Below are 19,795 nucleotides of genomic sequence, written 5' to 3'. Positions count from 1 at the left end.
GATTGATTTTAATGCACGCATAGCGTGAGAGGTGTAAACTGCCAAACAGTTGTACATCTCTACCCAAAATACACTCTAGATTGCTTTTATAACATCAGGGTATTGTAACGCCCCTTCTTGCGTTTACAAGCACATAATTTGCATGTACAGAACATTCATGTATTTTAAGAATTAAATGCAACATAGAGGTTCCTCCTTGTGGCATACTCTTCCGAATATGGTGATGACCTAAGGCCTTTGAGGTCACCCTGGACTGGACATCCTTCCGTCACCTGTAACTAGGCAAACTCAAATACCACAAGAAGCTGAATACATTCAGGCCTTTGCTCAGCTACTATTTTACTGTAACAATATACTCAGCATATGAGTTATGATACATATATATTTAACTCAATCATTTTAAAGTAGTTATAACTGCACCTGTAATAAACATGTTAATATTTGATTATGATAACCCCTATAATATAAATTATAACATAATGCCAGCAGCTTCAATAAACGCTTTGATGAAATGATAATTAATGCAATGATAAGATGATGGTTATGTAAAATAATCCCTGTAATTCCACAGGGGGTTCAGGCCTATGCAGAACAGCAGTGGGGACAGAGCATCTCCTTGGTAGATCCCGCACTTGATGGTGACTTGTGCTATGGGCTTGGAGTTGGCCTCTAGTGTTGTGCGCCACATCCCCATTGAGTTCCTGATGAAGGCTCTTAGGGTCCTGTTGATCTTGTACAATTCTAGGCATTCCAGTATCCAACTGTGGGGCATTGAGTCATAGGCCTTCTTGTAATCACTCCAGGCTGTGCACAGGTTGGTCAGTCTGGTCTTGCAGTCTCGGCTGACTGTTCTGTCTACCAGTAGCTGGTGTTTTGCGCCTCTGGTATTCTTGCCAATCCCTTTCTGTGCCCCGCTCATGTATTGACCCATGTGCCCGTTCATTTTAGCCGATATGATGCCTGACAGGAGCTTCCATGTAGTACTGAGGCAGGTTATTGGTCGGTAGTTGGATGGGACCGGTCCTTCTTGGGGTCCTTGGGGATCAGGACCGTCCGACCTTCAGTTAGCCATTCCGGTGTCTCTCGTTAACTAGCAGCTGGTTCATTTGTGCTGCCAGACGCCGTGGAGTGCAGTCAGCTTCTTCAGCCAGTAGGCGTGAATCATGTCGGGCCCTGGTGCTGTCCAACTCTTCATACTGGAGACCCTTTCTTGGATATCTACCACTGTGATGGTTACTGGACCCTGTTCAGGAGGTCGCTATGGTCTGCCCTCAGATCCACTAGCCACTGAGCATTGCCGTTATGGGTTGCGCCCTTCTCCCATATGCTCTTCCAGTATTGCTCCGTCTCCAGCCTTGGTGGTGCTGTTCTGTTATTGTTCCTTGCCACTGAGAGTACACCTTTGCTGGTTCTGTGGAGAACAGCTGGTTTATTCTCCTGCCTTCTATCTCTCTGGTGTACCTTCTCAAGCGGCTGGCCAAGGCTGTGAGTCTTTGCTTGGCAGTTTCAAGGCCTCAGGTATGGACAGCTTGCTGTATTTCTTATGCACCTTCTTTGTCGCGCCTTTCTGCAACTCCGTTAGTTGGCTAACCTCCCTCCGTGCTACTTTGATCTTGCCCTCTAGCCTCCTTCTCCATGGAGGGTACTGCCCCTTGTGGCTGTTCAACTTGTAGCCAAGCATCTCACTGATCACTGCTGCCGTAGTGTAGATCAGCTTGTTAGTGTCGGTAATCGTGGTTGTAGGTATCATCCGTAGTGCTGCATTAACATCATCTAGCAGACCTTCTGAGGGTACTTCACGTAATCTTGGTAACCGCCACGGGGATCCAGGTTTCAAGCTTGGCCATGATCCTATCTTTCAGGTCAGTTCCTCTCGCACTCAACGATCCTTCTCCTATCGCACTTGGGGCTATGTACCCAATCTCGGTGGGGTGATGATATCTCCCCCTGACCTGGCGCCCTGACTCCTCCTTGCCGTAGCATTTATGTTGTACCTTGTCAATCTCTAGCTGTGATAGCAGTCCCTTCTTTCGAATGTTGGAACACTGAGCTACTAGTTGTTTCGCCGTCATTGTGGATGTTGGGTATCGAAGAATCCATAGGCCCCTCATCCTATTCATGTAACCCCTTCCGCCAGGGTTACTTGCGTAGTAGCATTCCAACAACGCCCTGTTTTCATCTCTTGCCCACCGATGCCTTCTTGTTCCAGTAGCCCACTTGTCGTCAGGGTGCCCTGGTTCCTCAACACCTGACGCGGACCTTGTTGATCCGGGCGACGTCCGAGCCGGCATGCCTTCATATTTATCTGTCTCTCGCTCATGTGTATATATATATATATATATATATATATATATATATATATATATATATATATATATATGTGTGTGTGTGTGTGTATATATGTATATATATATATGTATATGAGCTTGAACTCTGGGTCAAAGATGCAAGTAGCAGTTATTTATATTTCCTATCACCTTAAATCTTCACTCAAAGACAAGTATCTCTGACAGTGTATATATAGATGTATTATATATAAGAGACAAACATTGTTCTTTCAATATGTTGGCATTACTAAATTTGGCTCAATGCTTATATATATGTGTAAAAAGAAAATGCACGAGCTGTGAAAACTGTTTCTGATAGAATGAAGATCAGACTGATATATGAAATATTCCTTTATTGGGTGAGAAAATCAGACCATGTCATAACTGCTTTAAGTCATACAGAATAGATATCAGAGCCTTAAACAGCCCGATTTCTGCTAAATGGGTCAAACTGGGCAGAAAGTATACAAACACATAACATCCTTATAGAATATGATGTAACACTATAGATCAACTTAGCTCAGAATATATAAAGCATATAAACAATAGACTATGTGCACGTTAGCATATGCTACTGCTTCTGAATGTGGACGATGTGTCTTCTGATTCTGTAATGCAGTTCTGCTTGTGTTGAGTGATGTAAACAACTGATCGATCTAAACTCTTTAAACGTCAAAATTGATCATTAGATTTTTTATGACACAACAGTGGTGAGTGTTCCCACCTTCTGCTCTTTGTAACTTCATGTGATCTTTCCGTTTTTGAGTTTTGGACATGATTTTGGAGTTTTTCTTCGCAGTAGCGATTGACCGCAAAGTAAAGCTACAGGAAATGTACAACCCCACATCCGGTCTCAAACCAGGAAGTTAGCATTTTCTCATGCACAGGGTCTATTACAGCAATATGATGCAACAAACACAGCAGTACTACTAATCCAAAATACTCAAAGCTTCATAGAACTGAAACAAACATTTATTTTTAGCTCCATTCTGCTGCTGATACATACTTTAGGTTTCTGAATATTAAACTTGTTGCTGCCTTTCATAGTGTGTAACTTGAAGGCCCTGAGTACTTTCTGCCACACTGAAAACACTGGGATGATAACATTATTTGAACATCACCTAATAAGACTGATTCAGGACAGACAATTAGTTATATTAAACTTTCCTAGCAGTCCTTCACAAACAGGGAACAGTCTGTCTATTCTCTCCATCTGTCAGCTGCTGCTGGCTCTTCCTCCTCCTCTTCCTCACACACTGCTGAGTTTGTCCTGGTGGATCATCAGGGTGCAAAGCCTCACAGATGATGTGCAGCAGTGGGTCCCTCAGTCTGTCCTCACTCTGGACACTTGCAGTTGTCACACATGGAAATCAAATGTGTGATAAGCTGCAGGATTCAAACACAAGTGTAACTTATAAATACATGTTCATACTTTTATTCCACAATCAGAGAGAAAGAAACAGAGAGAGAGTGCAGGACAGACAGACAGGTGACAGTCTCAGGTGTATACACTGCTACAAAACAGCACAAGAGAAGGAGGATTTAGTGTTTGTGTTATTACGAGTGCTGAACAAGAAGAGTTCCAGATGGTCCAGTGGACACATGTGTGACTCCTGTGATTAAAGCATCTTTCTTTCAGCTTAACGAGTGAACCGTCAGCTCGTTCAAACACACGTTAAAGTCCGTTTGGCTCGACACCACCGAACAGAGGCAGCAATATAACATAGCTAACATTAACAGTGCAGTGAATCCTGCTTGTGCCGTCATATTCAGGACTGCAAACCGAGCAGCATCACTGACTTTCAGCTTGTTGTGTTTGTGGATATATGACTGACTTTAATTATCCATAAAATCATCACATTCTCTGTAAGATTAAGGTCGACTATATATATATTTAGAAGTAGAGGCTTTAAAACCAAGTTACCGCTGAAAGTACAAACATCACTAATGTCACATAACTTTGCCGACATGTGGCCAACAGTAATGTTTTAATGTTCTTAAACATTCGCACATAAATAAGTGACATAATATTCAGTACTTACTTTTGACAGTTCACTCTTCGGCCGCTCCCTTCTGCCGTATTTTGCGGCAAAATTATCCACACCCACCGCCGCGCTATGGATTGTGGGATATATGGGGCCACGAAGCGTGCACCGGACCACGCTTGATATTTGGGGAAAGCGACGGCGCATTTGGAGTATGCATTTGAAGTACACTTCGAATTGGGACAGCTGTCGTCGTGTGGCGGTGACGTAATCGCACTTGAAATGCGTACTTCAAGCGTGCAGACCCTGAAATGGGACAGCCAATGAATAATCCACAGCTGACTCTCTTTAGCAGGTCAAAGGTCACGGCACACAGCAGACAGTGGGAAATGTTCTAATTCTGATCATTTATCAGCACATATCCATATGTATAAAAACCAAGCTGACACTGTGAGACTTGATCAGAGGTGTGATCATCACAGCAGAGGCCTTTGTGTCAAAGTCACTGAGGATCAAACAGAAACACATGAAGCAGATTTTCCTCTTCTGGCTTTTTATAGCAGATAACCTTCAAAATATTCTGCAGTCGATCAAAAACTGAAGCAAACCATGAATCAACATGTGAACATGAGCTGATGCTGCTGAAGTGAAGCAAAGTTACAGAGGTTTGATTACAGACACAGCTGAGAGTTTGTAATCTGTCATCATTTTAAAAGGTTTCAATTTCTTCAGTATTGAACAGCAGAAATGAGGCTTTGTTTTCGGAGGCCGACAGCAGTGAACACAACAGCAGACTGGTGCGTAATAAGCAGTGAATAATGCAGAAAACAGACTTTTGAAGGTAAACTGTTCTTGAAGTACACTGAGAGAGAGAGAGCTGTGCAGGAAGTAAAGGTCAAAGTCAGAGAGAATTCATGACGATGTTCATCAAACGTAAAGCGTAGTTTGGATCTTCTTTGCTGCTGGTTCACTCAGTTTTGGTTGGAGACAGATGAAACCTGCAGCTTCAGGATCTGTGAGCTGTCCACTTTCAGCCCCGACGGCGTGTCCGTACGCGTGCCGTCGAGTGAACGATCCACGCTCTGTGTTTCCATCTTTGTGTGTTTAGCTGCTCTCATTTACTGTTTTATCTGTTTGCTTGTTGTTGAAATACTTTTGGGAGCTTTAACCTGAGATTCTGGCAAAATACATTTATATTAAAAATCCATTCAGGATTGAATGAATCAACATCGCTTTATTCAAATTCAAACCATTTAAATAGGAAAATCCATTTTTACAGCCGCCTCTAATGCTGGGTAATGTCAGCTGGTCCATGTGCAGCTGGCTGTGAGGCTCAGGGAGCGTCTACAAAGTGCAACACTGAAAGAACATCATCCATAAATATTGAGGAATAACTGGACTCTCATACAGCGAGACTCAAATGCCTTTAAACATCAGCTTATCCTGCTGATCCAAGTCCAACACTGAGTTTGTAAAAACATGTTTGTCAATCATTTTGTTTGGTTTCGGAGGAAAATGATTCAATAACTTGCTGCTAATACACAACATTTCATCCTATTTCCTCATAACCCTCTTTTGTCTGACCATTTGATCCCATTTGAATTTGCAATAAAGGATCCACAGAGTTTGGTGACAATAATGACAGTAGATGTTTGTGTGAAAGTGCTGGAAGCAAATGAGTGTGTGATGTTCTTTCAGTGTTGCACTTTGTAGACGCGCTCCCTGAGCACTGGTCTCACAGCCAGCTGCACATAGAGACCAGTGTTGTTAGTCCAGGTCAGAAGATGACTTGTTGGAATGAAAATGAGCTTGTAGTTTGTCTGCTTTAATAATGTGACTGGAAAAAGGTGTTGGACTTCAAATATGTCCATTTCTTTCACACTTCACCTTTAAAAGTGAAGCCATGTGGTTCCTGGAAGGAAAAACACGACTTTTTTCAAGTCTTTGTCCTGTTTTTATGAGAAATGTACGACTTTAATGTGAAACATTCAGAGTTTTTTTCTTGTTGTGTTTGTTTGAAGCTGCTTCCTGTTGGCTTCAGCTGTTTGGAGTTTCCATTTTCTAAACTTCTACATTCTGAACCTTCTTCAGCTCTGAACAGATGATGAAACACTGAATGATTTCAAGCACTTTGTCTAATAAACTTACATCTTTCATTCTTTATACAGATTGGTGAACTGTGGTTTGTCAGAGATCAGCTGTGATTATCTGGCAGCAGCACTGAAGTCCAACCCCTCCCATCTGAGAGAGCTGGACCTGAGCTACAACAACAAGCTGCAGGATTCAGGAGTGAAGCATCTGTGTGGTTTCCTGGAGAGTCCAGGATGTGGACTTGAAACTCTGAGGTCAGTCAGCATGTTTTAGTTGTGCTGAGATGAATATGATGTGAAAGTTGTGCTGACACTAAACTGCAGACATCAGGCTGATATTATACTGATCCACACTGAGGATCTTCATGGTAAAGTCTGTTTTCTTCTTCTCTGGTTTAGTCCATTGACTGCAGCAGAACAATGTTCACATTTCAAACCTTCAAAGAAGAAGAAAAATCCTCCACTGGATAATTCTCTGTGAAACTCTCCAACTCTTCATTCCACCTTAAAGTCTGTGTGACACTGAAACTAAAGCAAAATGTGTGTTTGCTTTACAGACAGCAGTCCAACACAAACATACACACATCATCCAAAACACAGTCCAACATCCAAATCTCCTCCACTGCCAGCATGAATGATGGGAAAGAGAAGGAGGAACACTCTGACATTCAGGGTTAGAATGAGTTTCATGAAGCAGACTGTGAAGATCAAAGCTGCATTAGAAGCTTACATGAATGAATGAGTGGACAGAAGTGGACAGAGATCATCTGAAGCACTTCAAAGGCTTTAAATCAGCACATTTCTCTTTATTCTTTATCAACTCTGTTAGTTTCTCTCAGTTTTCTGTGGAATGAAGCTAACAGCAGGCTAATAAGATGCTGACCAATAGGTTTCTATTAAAGGTTGTCATTTGTATCTGAAAAAGTGCTTTGGCTCAGCAGGGATCAGCTTACAGGTAGAATACAGCTGCTGGATGGGATTAGCATGTCATAGCTATCTACCAAACTGCTAACTGGGGGATTTCAGGCCATCTATGGATCATTTTTGCTAACTGTTTATTCAGCTGAGGCTCACAGGGCTGCAGCCTGTGCCCTAGCTGTCATAGGGCAAGAGGCGTGGTCCACCTGCACAGGTGAGCAGTCCATCACAGGGCCAACAGAGAGAGAGAGAAGCACTCTCTCACATCCACACCTACAGCCAATTTAGAAGCACCAATGAACCTAAGCAGCATTTCATTGGACTGTGGGAGAACATCCAGCCTCCACAGAAAGGCCAACAAGCTTCAACCTACAACCTTCTTGCTTTAAGGCACTAGTGCGAACCACTTTTCCCCATTTCAGCCCAAATCCTGCATCTTCCTGTTTCTGACTCCAGGCCAGCTCCACTAACACTTTCTCATCAGACACTGCCACCTAGTGGAGGAAGTCTTAGTTCCATTTGAAGCTTCAGATTACACTTAGTTCCTTTACAAAGAGGTGGAGGTGGTGGGGCCACAGCACCATCATCACTGAGTGCCATAGGACTCTTAACCTTTGTTTCCATATGCTGGGAACTTCCTGTTGTTCCAAGGAGGACTGGAAAATGTGTGAAAACCTCCCAGTCAGTTCCTCACAGCACACTTCAATCATTTCCTCCCACAGCATCAGGACCAGGGCTTTTTTTCTCTTTGGTCCCACTAAGAGATTTCCACACAAACACCTCATCAGTGGGACTCTCAGAGCTACCAGCCCTTTGCTACAATCACAAAGCTCGTCATTGAAATCAATGATATCAAAGCTGGAATCCAATGAGTCCAAGTCTTCTGCTGATTCAGCATCACATTCATCTTTGCTCCTTGTTCTGCATCCCCACCATGGACTTCATTCCTTTCCAAGCCAGCCTTGAGTGTCCTTTATTCAGCTCATCCTCTGCTTTACTTTTTTACACCTGATTTTAGCTGCTTTATCTCTCTTTCAATACGTTTCTGTGCCTCAATCTTTTTCTTCTCTCCCTCATAACAAGACAGCTTCTTCTGCCTGAGAACATGTTGGAGTGATTTACTAATCCAGGGCTGCTTATTGGGGAAAATACTTCCTGTTTTCAAAGTAATCCCCATTTTCCCCAGAAAGAAATGTAAGTAGAAATCGATGATCTAAGTGAGAACATGAGCCTTTAAGAAGTCCCAGTGGGTGCAGTCAAAGCAGTCCCTCAGTCCCAGTATAGAGTCTTTGGTCCAGACTGGAACCACTGTGTGCCCAGTTTGAGCTCTCGTCAGTCCTGTGACCTGACAGACCCAGAGGGGCCATCACATCACATTTAGAAGCTCCCCTAATGGAGCCACAACACATGTCCAACACTTAGTCTGTCTTGTTGGACCAACTGGAAGAAATGATTCAAGGACTTAGTCACAGAACAGAGATTCAAATCTCCAAAATCCAACTGGCTGCATCAGGACATATAGTCTGAAACTCTGCACAGTTTCATGATGAAACACTGAATGATTTCAAGCTCACACTTTGTCTAATAAACTTACATCTTTAATTCTTTATACAGATTGAGGGGCTGTGGTTTGTCAAAGATCAGCTGTGATTATCTGGCAGCAGCACTGAAGTCCAACCCCTCCCATCTGAGAGAGCTGAACCTGTGGGGAAACAACCTGAAGGATCCAGATGTGAAGCAGCTGTCTGATCTTAAGCAGAGTCCAGTGTACAGACTGGAGACTCTGAGGTCAGTAGAGTGATGGAGTGAGTGGGTGGTGCTGTCAGCAGTATTGTACTAAACACAGTCAGCATGAAACAAAGATCCAGTGTTTCCTGTAAAGTTGCAGCTTCTCAGTGAAGCTGTGAGAGGAGAATGGTGACAGGCTTCAGGATTGGACACAAACACTTCCTGTTTCTGACCTTTATGGTCACCATAGTAACGGCTAACGCACTCTGATCAAACACTGTCAACAGCCAATCAGCTCTCTGAACAGAGCAGCACGCAGACCAATGACTGCATTCATTTCCAAGTTTAAAGCAGTGAAGAACACAGTCTGTAGGTGAGGAAGAATTTAGTGAGAGCAGATGTTTGGATGGAGTTCCTCCAGTTAACAGCTGGAACCGTCCATCTGGATTGTTGGGCTTGTTGTTGGGGTTCCTACAGAGCTCAGAGTGGACACACCAAGGTTCTTCTAATGAATGAAAGTCCAAACTCAAACTAGGAGGGAAAACATTTTCATCAACTTCAATAAAAATCCAAAGATTAGAAAAAGTGAAGCAACAATGAGTCCTAGTACAGTCCCAGCACTGAAGTCCCTGCTGCTCTTTATACTGGATGTGCTGCATCACTGACTGACAGCTGATGAAGAGTCTCTGGAAACACTGTTTATCTCCTCTGCTCTTCCTTCTTCTCTCTGCAGGTGGAGGTGATGATGGTAAACAGGACGGTGTGTGTGCTGACAGAGGAGGAGCTGTGTCCTGATGATCCAGAGAGGTTGAAGCAGCAGCAGCTTGTGTGTAGAGACGCTCTGACTGGGCCATGTTACTGGGAGGTGGAGAGGAGAGCTTCATCCAGCAGTGACTGACAGAGGAATGAAGTGCAGATGACTGTCAGTGCTGCAGAGTGAACTGCTCTGAGAACAGCTCCACTGTCAGACACAATGTAGAGTCCAGCATCATCCCTGTGTGTCCCTCTGGATCTGACAGAGGATCTCAGTGTATCTGGACGGCTCTGCTGCTGCTCTGTCCTTCTACAGTCTCTGCACAGTCTCTGTCTGACTCTGGCTTCAGACCCTCCTGGATCAAACTCACCTGGAAAGACTTTCAAACATCACTCAATAGATTTGAATACAGAATATATTTGATATACACTGTAGATGTACTGTAGAGTTGCAGTTTGTCACTTGTAAATACAGTCTGTGAGCAGCGATGAGCTGCAAGATCTTTCTAGAAACACGAAATGTTTTCACTCTTCTGTTGCTTTTTCATATATTTCCACAACATTAATATTGATCCCACCTGTCTCACCTGTTTCATGCTTTTATACATAATAACAGGACACGTGTGATCTGAGCGCTGCTGTGGTTGCTGTGCTGCACGTCTTCATTTAGATAACAGAGACATCTAGTGGTTCAGAGGAGAACTGCAGGAGGTGGAGCTGTGTTTTAGCATGGAAAACTTTTTATCTTTTAGGCGCAGATACAAATATGACAAGTATCAGTGTAAGATACAAAAGGTCACATCAGTCAGCAGAGGGAACAGTGATCACACAGCAATGTAAGAATAGAAACATAACAGTGAATCTGGACATGTGTACAGATGGAAGCAAACAAACAGGATGTAACACTACATTAAAGCCACAAATGGGAAGAAAACAAAGTCAAAGGAAAATATATTTGATCTCAGGAATCCAAATCAGATGCTTTAGAGCAGGGGTCGGCAACCCTGGAGGAGCAGAGACCGAGGCGGCCGCCGGTCCGAAGTGTCAGGTGAACTGAACTTCAGGTGAGAAGTTATGACCTGCAGTCTATCTGGGTCAGATATAAACCAAGTTTAGGTGGAGTTTATTTTCGTTATGCTGACTTTTTACAGTCAGTTACAATAACTCGTACTGCGCACTAGCTAGCATGACGGAGTTTCTATACAGCTGGGTGGGTGCTATGATGTTACTGATAGTGAACTTTATTTTATTCATAAGGTTAATTAGTAGAGTTGCCAACCGTCCTGTAAAAAACGGAATCGTCTCCTATTCAGAGAAAATATTATGTGTTTCGCATTGAGCTGAAAGGGAACACAGTTTGTCCCGGACTTCAGCTAGAATGGAAAAAAGACACAAAGCTGGATTTATTCTGTGTCTTCTGCCTCTTCTCCTCTCCTTCTCTCCCGCTCTCTCTGCTGTTGCGACTTCAGAATCATCAGAATCAGAATACTTTATTAATCCCGAAGGGTTACAGCAGGCAGCACGCTAATGGCGCATGCGCACTTACAAAGGAACCTTCTGACCAAACTTACAGAAACATCACATTGGGAAGACATGTCAGAGGTAGGCTGATGGGAAAAAACAACGAAAATACATAACATGAGGTGAGAGGAGGAGAAAAAACTCCACTCAGACTGAGCTCCTAGTGGGAGAACAGTTTGAGAACAGAAAAAAAACACCTCAGCACAAAAAGCACATGACTATCAACACACCATAGAAACACAAGACAAGCAACAGGGGCGGGTAAAGGGTGAGAGAGAGCCGGTGTAGACAGTGCATCCGGTCCTGCAGCATGTCTGCGCTGGTCCAGTCGACCGCCATCTTCCCCCGGAGGGGACAAGCATCGAAGGCCAACGAAACGTGTCTCCCTCCTTCCCTCCCTGTTTTGTTTTGCACTAACGTGACGAAACTATTGAGGAAAAAACGCCGCATATATATTGTTTATCATGACTCTGGTTTTACGTGGCCTATCAACACAGTTTATAAACTGGTGTATGTCACCTTGTTGCTTTGTCTTTAAGTGGTCATGTGATTGACTTACCACGACCACTTTATTCTTCCTCAGTCAAACAGCAGCACTCGATTGTTTTGCCCCCTGAGCTCCAGGTGTTGTGCTAGACAGTGATCGTGATTACCGTCCACGGGAGCGCGCAGCTGCTTAAAGCTGTAGCGTCCAGATTACTTACAGCTACTTCCTGCAGCTGATATAAGATGCGGTAAACTGAACACAGCTTCAACCGTCTGTTTGTTGAAAAATAGTTTCCTTGTTAGTAACTGTAACGGCGTTGTAACGATAGGAATAGTAATTAGTTAGATTACTCGTTACTGAACAAAGTAACGCCGTTACTTGTAACGCCGTTATTCCCATCACTGTCGAAGGCGTCTGGAAAGGGAGGGGGGATGAGTGTGTATCAGTGTGTGTGTCCAGAGTTCAGCTGAGACAGTGTCCTTTGCCCTGCCAGGCTAAGTAAACAGTCTTCCAGCCAACCCAGGTGGCCTTGCATAGAATGGGAAGAACAGTCTAAACACAGTCGTTATCAGGGTGTTGTTGTTCAGCTCCAGCCTTGAGACCGCAGCTGGAGCCGAAGTGGCATCTGCATGAAGTGATGGTGGTTTTTACTTTAGTGCGAACAACTCATATGAATTTCAAAGCTGTTCTAACAGTCCGACACTGGTCTCTCAATCTCCCGTTGGAGAGCCGTGAGCTTCTCCATGATCTTATCTGTGCTGCACTCAATGAGCCCATTTTGAGAACTCACCACTCGTCCCATCGATTCAATCCCAGCGTGCAGCCTTGTGGGGGTTTGAACAGCCGATTCCACTTTCTTTAATCTTCGATAAGTCAGGGCCAAGCCAGCTCCGATCAGCAAGAACCCTGTTATCATGGTTCCGAATAGGTAGACATCTTCAACACTCAGGCTCACCCGAGCCCAGACTTCTCATTGAGAAAAGGGTGTCAATTGCATTCAGGGACCATGAAACTGATCAATGATCAGCTGATCGGCTTTTCTCTCGTTTGTTTCTCGCTGACTTTGCGCTAGAAAGAGGAGACCAGCGGATAAACAACAGCAGCACGTTTAAGCTTGATCAGCTGTTGTTAGAATTTATTTAATATTAATTTCTAGTATCAGCTGATGTTTGCTGGAGCCACAGCTGTAAAGCTGCTGGTCATGATGTCGGTTTGGATATGTGGTGAGAGCGAAACATGACGATGAAACCAGGAGATGTCCTTACTGAATCATCAGAGCTGAACAGCTGATGGAGAAACAGGTTTACATTTTTGGATCTGTGTGAGCAGATTTTCTCTCACATGAAGAGAGTCCTCAGGTCTGAATGCTGGACACTCAGAGACCTGTGTCTCTGCGTGGGAGACCAGAGATCACATTAACATGTGTGTCCCTGTTTTAACAAACATGCCATATTGGCCCAGTTTATTTTCTTATCATTGTTGTGAGGAGACAATAAATAGCATTTGTATTTTCTGTTGTACAGTTCATTTGCTGTTATGGATAAAAAGTCTTTTTTTGTTTCTAAATAGCTGATAACTATTCGCTAATAGCTGCCAACAAATATAATTCTATAAAGTGGTTCTATATAGTGTGTAATTTATTGCTAATGCAATCATATGGCACACTGACTTCTGAGGAAATTTTAGATGCACTCATCATCAGAAAGGTTGCCGACCTAAACCAGGGGATTTAGAGTATCATAGAGTTTTTGTGGTTTGTTTTCTTTAAGTTATTTCACAAATTTTCTCTATAATTTCAATTCTTTGAGTAAAACAACAAACTTAGGGGATGATTTTGTAATCCGACTTTATGTATGAAAGATTTGACTAAACATAAAACAATCTTCCAACTCAGTCGTCATTCTTATCTTGTGAAATCAAACCAAAGGTTCTGTTGTCTCTAAATCAGGGATTGATGAAATCTTTGGTTTCATCCATTTCTGAACATGTTCTCATTCATATTAAATCGTAGTCTAAGTCATTCTTTAGAGGGATAAATGTCATTCATTATCTTCAAATGTGTTTGTTGTTTTGGGGGGAAGTTTGAAGTCCATTGTTCAAAGTCTGTTAATGAAACTTTATGAAGTTTATGTCGGATGTTTTTCCTATTTTGTATTTGTTTGAATTATTATGTATTTGTGACTCTTTCTGCCATGATGCCAGGTCTCTCTTGAAAACAACATTTTTAATCTCAATTCAATTTTCACCTGGAGAAATAAAGGATGATAATAATAATTTTGTCTTCAGGGAATCATTTCTCTGTAAAACAGCTTCTTCTGAAACTCTTGTTACATTTCTTGTTTATTGTTTGCTGGTTTTAGAAAAATGTCATCGTCTCTGTGTGAACTTAAACTCTACATGTGGTGTCAGCTATAATACGAGCTCTAGAGTCTAATAACGATGCTTTTATTATTGTCTGGTATCCAACCTAAGACACGCCCCTTTTTGCCAGGTCAGGGTGAAAGGTCGGGACAGGACTGGTTTGGTTCAGTACCGGCCGATCTCCTACATGAGAGAAACCAGGCCTGGGCAGGAAGTCTGGCTCTGATGCTGATTGGCTACGTTTTCATTAGCTGTGTAATCGGATTACTGCCTCCATCATCAAGATCCAATGTGACTATTTTTTACTTTAACGACTGACAGTCCAAACGACCGTAGGAGGTTTTGGCAAACTATAAAGTGTCTCTGCCAGCTGTGACTCCTCAGAGCTACCTCCTCACTTAAATATCGACTCCACTCCTGTGTCAGACAAAACTGAAATGTTGCTTTAACAAACAATTTGTTGCTTCTTGTTCTTTGTTCAGCACAGTATCTGATGGTAAACCTCTTGCACACAACTCTGCTCGTAGTTCCTGGTTACTGATACCTTTTCCTTCACACCTGTCACAGTAGAAGAGGTTTGTATGAAGGGAAGCCAAAACAGGAGAAATCTGCTCTGTCTTTCTAGTCCAGTGGTTCCCAAACTTTTTTTGCTGGGCCTTTGTTGTACAAGAAAAATGTCCCCCCCCGCGTGCACACGCGCACACACATCCTCCAACCACACACACCCATATTTTGCTCCATTGCGGTTTATTTCACACCTCAAACATTTAGTAAACAATCAAGCAAATACAAGTAAACTGCAATAAATTACAGGTAGTAATAAAATAAACTACTAACTCTGTTACGCTACGTCCGCACCTACACGGGTACTTTGGAAAACGCAGCTTTTTCGTTCAGACGTAAACGGCATTTCGAATCACTGAAAACTCATTTTTTGCGTTTGTGTGGACGAGGAATACAGAGTTCGTCACGCAACGTCAAAGGTATGTGCCTTTTTTCACGTCACGCTATGCGCCACATTATTGTTTGCATGAGATGAATTGCAGAATGGCAGATAGAGACAAAATACTGTTAATCTGACTATCTGCAGGTTTTACATGCTTACATAGACGCACGCAGTTACTGTCCCTCTATTTACAAAGGCAGAGGCGTCACGATGTGATTATTTTACGTGTACTTGTTTTTTTTTCCTGTGTAATAATATTCAACATTGCGATCAATACATTTTTCAAACAATGCCTCTCTGTTCAAAATGGGTTTAGGGGAACAAATCGTCACGATCAGCTTGATGTTATTTGTATCCCGCTGTAACTTTACTGTATAAAGTATAGTATAGTATGTATATCTCCAAAATGTCAGGAGTAGTTAGCTATTACAAGAAGTGTTTGTGAACTAAAAATCAAGAATGTGGGAGACTGTTTGTCCGTGATTTGAAGAGCCCAGCGCTGCCTTTGACGAAGGGAAAAACGATTCTGCAGGGAGACCTACCTCAGCACTTGTGCAGGTGAAACCAAAGGGCAGATATGCTGTTAGGTTTTTGTATTGTGATTGTCATTTATGCTTAGAAATATTGATGCCGTATACATAGAGGTGTATAATCGATTGTGTAGTGATAGGATGTGTGATCTTCAGTAGGCTGTAAAAGGCTTTGTGTGCATTCCAGAGCATTCTGGTATTCACCCCCCACATTCCAGGAGCATGGGAGAGGTCGTACCTTGTCTTATTGTTTTATGGTAGGATAAACGTGTTTTAGTCTTCTTTGTTCACATGTATACCTATGTAAGATGTCATATGTTAATGAACCTATGCATATTCATGTAACCACAATAAAAGGAGTGCTATGGGGAACCTGGCTGAGAGTCCGACGGTGACCAAGTGGGCGGAACGACATCTGGCTCCGGTCCGGTCTCCCTCATGCATGAGTACAAACTTTGCCTACTTGGTGTTCAATGCTTTTGCGGTGTAGTTAAATTGTCTCGTTCCAGCGGTGGGCCTGTGCTAGACAGACCCAACATTAATTGGTCCTTCGAGCCGGATCCCTAGAATTGACATTCACCGAAAGACGTCAGCCAGGACTTATAGAAGTTCCTGTAGTAATTAGAGATGGCACGATACCACTTTTTTATGTCCGATACCGATACCGATATCATAAATTTGGATATCTGCCGATACCGATATGAATCCGATATTGTGTGTTTTTAATCAATAAAACTGTTTTTTTTAATATCTTGCTGCATTTTGTATAAGTTCATACTCAAGTTTAAATAAACAACAACACTAAAGCTATTCTGTTATACCTGTGTGTAAAAAATACACTGCACCCAAAATATTTCATAGTTCAGCAACACTGATCAATCTAATAAACCTTACCTAACTTAAAACCTAACTTAAACCTACACCATCCTCCCTATTCTGGTATTTTAAAGAGTACTTAGCAGAAATATTAAGCAACCTAACTAATAGGGTTGCAAACTCCCAGCAAAAAAAAAAAAAAAAAATAGGAACCACCCCCACCCTCCACCTCATGATGCTTAATCGATGTAATCAACTTTAATTTGATGCAGGGTGAAAAAAATGCACAGAAACAAATTATTTTTCAAGAATAATTAAATAGATTCAACATCTTTCTTCAACAGAATTGCAGAATTCACAGACGGTACCTTCCCAAAGGAAAAAGTACTATAGCTTACTAGGGTATATAGACTTAAGAGTTAGAATATATAGTAATGGACTTCTATACATTTTACATCAGATTAAAACTTTGGGTGTAAGATTCAGATAATTATTTATTAAAAGCTACATATTTTAAATGAGAATAAGAAAGAAAAGTATGTCTTTGTGCCCCTTTTCCTGTTCATGCCCTATCGGCCCCCTGGCTAAACTTTGCTAGATCCGCCCCTGCACAGTTACCAGCCGTCAGCTACGTAGAAAAGGATCCTGGTGTAGAAAGTAATATTAAATACATTCTAACAACAGCTTATCAAGCTTAAACGTGCTGCTGTTGTTCAGCCGCTGGTTTCCTCTTTCTGGCGCAAGTGGGCCAAAACAAAGAAGAGAGATGGACTCGCAACAGAAAAGCCGATCAGCTGATCATTAAGCAGTTTCACGATTGAAGTAGCGCAGAGAGGGAGAGGAGAGAGAGAGAGGCAGTCGCTCCATATATCGGTTGTTAAGCTTAACATGGGAACACTTTGCAAACATTCAGAGATGAACTTACACACTTGCTTTACTTCTCTCTGGGATAACTTCCTCGGAGGTGAAATGCTGGTTTGGTAGCAAGGCTACAAATACACACAGCCGCTCTGTCACATGAGGCATACTGCTGCAACGCTACGGTTATGAGCCGAGTTACGCCGTGTTGCAAGTTTTGTGAGATGCTTTTTGATATTTAATGGATCGGAGTGCATTTTTTATTTTTCGCCGATATCCGATCCAGTAATTTAGGTCAGTATCGGACCGATACCGATACGTAATATCGGATCGGTCCATCTCTAGTAGTAATGTCCCGAGACGTGAGAATTCGTCATCGGGCCGGTGGATTAGCTGTCTGTTTTTTTCTCCTCGCTGGATGATGATTGACGGGATTCGAGATTAATGCAAAAGTGACACCAAGTAAGTACTGTAGAAAGGAGAGCGCTGTAGCTGCGCGGGTTCACGCGGACCTGAGCCGTGCGGTTTCACGCAGGCTTATAAAAAAGAGAGCGACGGTTCCTTAATTGTACGGCCGCGCCGTTTCACGTGGGCCTATACTGTGCGGTTTCACGCAGGCAGGTGAAGCTCAGTGACTGCGCGGGTACACGCGAGTCCAGGAGCTCAATGGCCGTGCGGGTTCACGCAGGCTGGGGAAAGTTATAGGCCTATTTTGTGTTGTTGTTGTTGTGTTGAGTGTGTTTGTGTGAGTAAGTGCGGAGTAGAACACGTGGTCTGTGACGCCGACTGTTGTTGTTATCATGGGTTCCTAAGCAACTAAGAGTGCGTCAGAGTTTGACAGACTGGACTTCGCCGCTGGCAGCGCAAAGTATTTAAACAAAAGAGAGCGATGGCTCCTTAGCTGCGCGGGTTCACGCAAGCACGGTCGCGCGGGTTTCACGCGGACCTGAGCCGTGCGGTTAATCGCAGGCTTATAAATGGAAGAGATTCAAATCTTAGAAATTTTCAGAAAACACAGCTATGGGCAGAAATCTGTGCCATCAGAAACTGAATTTGAATAAGTTAAATTTGAATTTGAATTACTCGGATTGAATCTGAATTGTAACTTGAATGAAAGCTTTTGAAAACTGAATTTGAATTAGTCTAATTTGAAATTGAATTTATGGTTTGAAAATGAATTGATTTGCTTTGAAACTGCATTTTATCCTTTAAAAATTCAGCTCTCGAATAATTTCACATTCACTTCTCACTATTCAGTTTCAGTTCTACAATTCAATTTCAGTTCCAAAATTCAGTTTTTGGGACTTACATCCGGTTCGGTTCAAGCGCAGATTACTAGAACTACAGACTGATAGCGTTACTGGACGGAATCTACAGCGCCTTGAGCTGAATTAAGACTTCAGAAGTCATTCGTCATGTCGAATCACCAGCGGATAAACTCTCAGGTTGGTAATAAATGTATTACATGTATAAGAACAAGCGTCATGTTAACAAATGATAGCCAGTACAGTAACTTTTATGCTTATTGTAGCTGCTAGCTAAAAACGCTAATTTAGCCTAGTTTGCCCTGAATTCAGCTTTGACAAACAAATATGATCGACTGTTTCTAGTAGAATTCCAAAGTTGTCATCTTGTACCCTGTCAGAGCCCTGTATGCTTGCAGAGACCCCTACAGTAAGGAAACATGCAAAACGCTGTCCAAACCTTTGTATTTGAGCTTTATTTATGTCTTACACAGCATCCCAACTCTTTAGCGAACTTAATAACTTCAGCTAAAGTGAATAGTTAATCTTATTCATTAGTGCAGCGTTACTGGATCACCTCTGTTTGAAGTGATATATAATATGATATACAACTATCACTGTGTTTAACTATCATAATAATTTTAGGGTACTGAGTGCATGCTTAATTAGATTTTTTTTTTTTTTTTTTTTTTTAAACATACTGCTCCATTGCTATGTTTGACAGGCTGAAGTTGTCGGGTCACCTCCTAAATCGACCATCTTTTACAGGTGTTTTATGCCAGAAATGGAGTGTCCACTGAAGACTGAAGATACTGAATCTCTATGCCGTGCCATTGATCCCTCCTGTGCCTTCATCTAGACAAGAGACATCAACTTAACCACTCTCACATGCTCTGTACCTACATCACCTTCCCTGACAGTCATAGCTTGGCTCATCTGAGGGTGAAATTATAAGAATGTGTTATTTTGCAAAGTGCTCTCTAGGGTTCCTAAATAAAATATGGCATTGAGGTCATTTCTTTTGAATTAATCCTTCTTCTGAAATATAAGAACCTCTCCTGGTTTAAATGGCACTTTCTGTTCCTTACTTCCTGTTCCACTCCCAACCCCAAATAGATGCTGACAAGCTGACACAGTAACATGGAAGAGGGAAAGAAGCTGGAAAGGACTACTACAAATAAACCTAATGCCTAACAATGAAAAATGTAAAATAAGAACAATAATAATAATA

The 19,795-nt window shown here is 42.3% G+C and overlaps 1 protein-coding gene and 1 long non-coding RNA gene across 2 annotated transcripts in view; one reads left to right on the top strand and one right to left on the bottom strand.

The window, feature by feature from the left end:
- Positions 1-19,795, bottom strand: part of LOC120439390 (zinc finger protein 771-like) — an 844,755-nt gene that overhangs the window by 445,163 nt on the left and 379,797 nt on the right. The gene's annotated exons all lie outside the window — the stretch shown is intronic.
- Positions 6,612-9,840, top strand: LOC120439397. The gene is made up of 3 exons (XR_005612623.1): positions 6,612-6,657; positions 8,935-9,108; positions 9,782-9,840. It is a non-coding gene; the product is annotated as an uncharacterized LOC120439397 (long non-coding RNA).

The sequence above is a fragment of the Oreochromis aureus genome, linkage group 3 (genome assembly GCF_013358895.1).
Source record: "Oreochromis aureus strain Israel breed Guangdong linkage group 3, ZZ_aureus, whole genome shotgun sequence".
Lineage (NCBI taxonomy): Eukaryota > Metazoa > Chordata > Actinopteri > Cichliformes > Cichlidae > Oreochromis > Oreochromis aureus.
The sequence above is the reverse complement of the archived record's forward strand: the minus strand, read 5'-3'. Positions and strand labels throughout refer to the sequence as shown.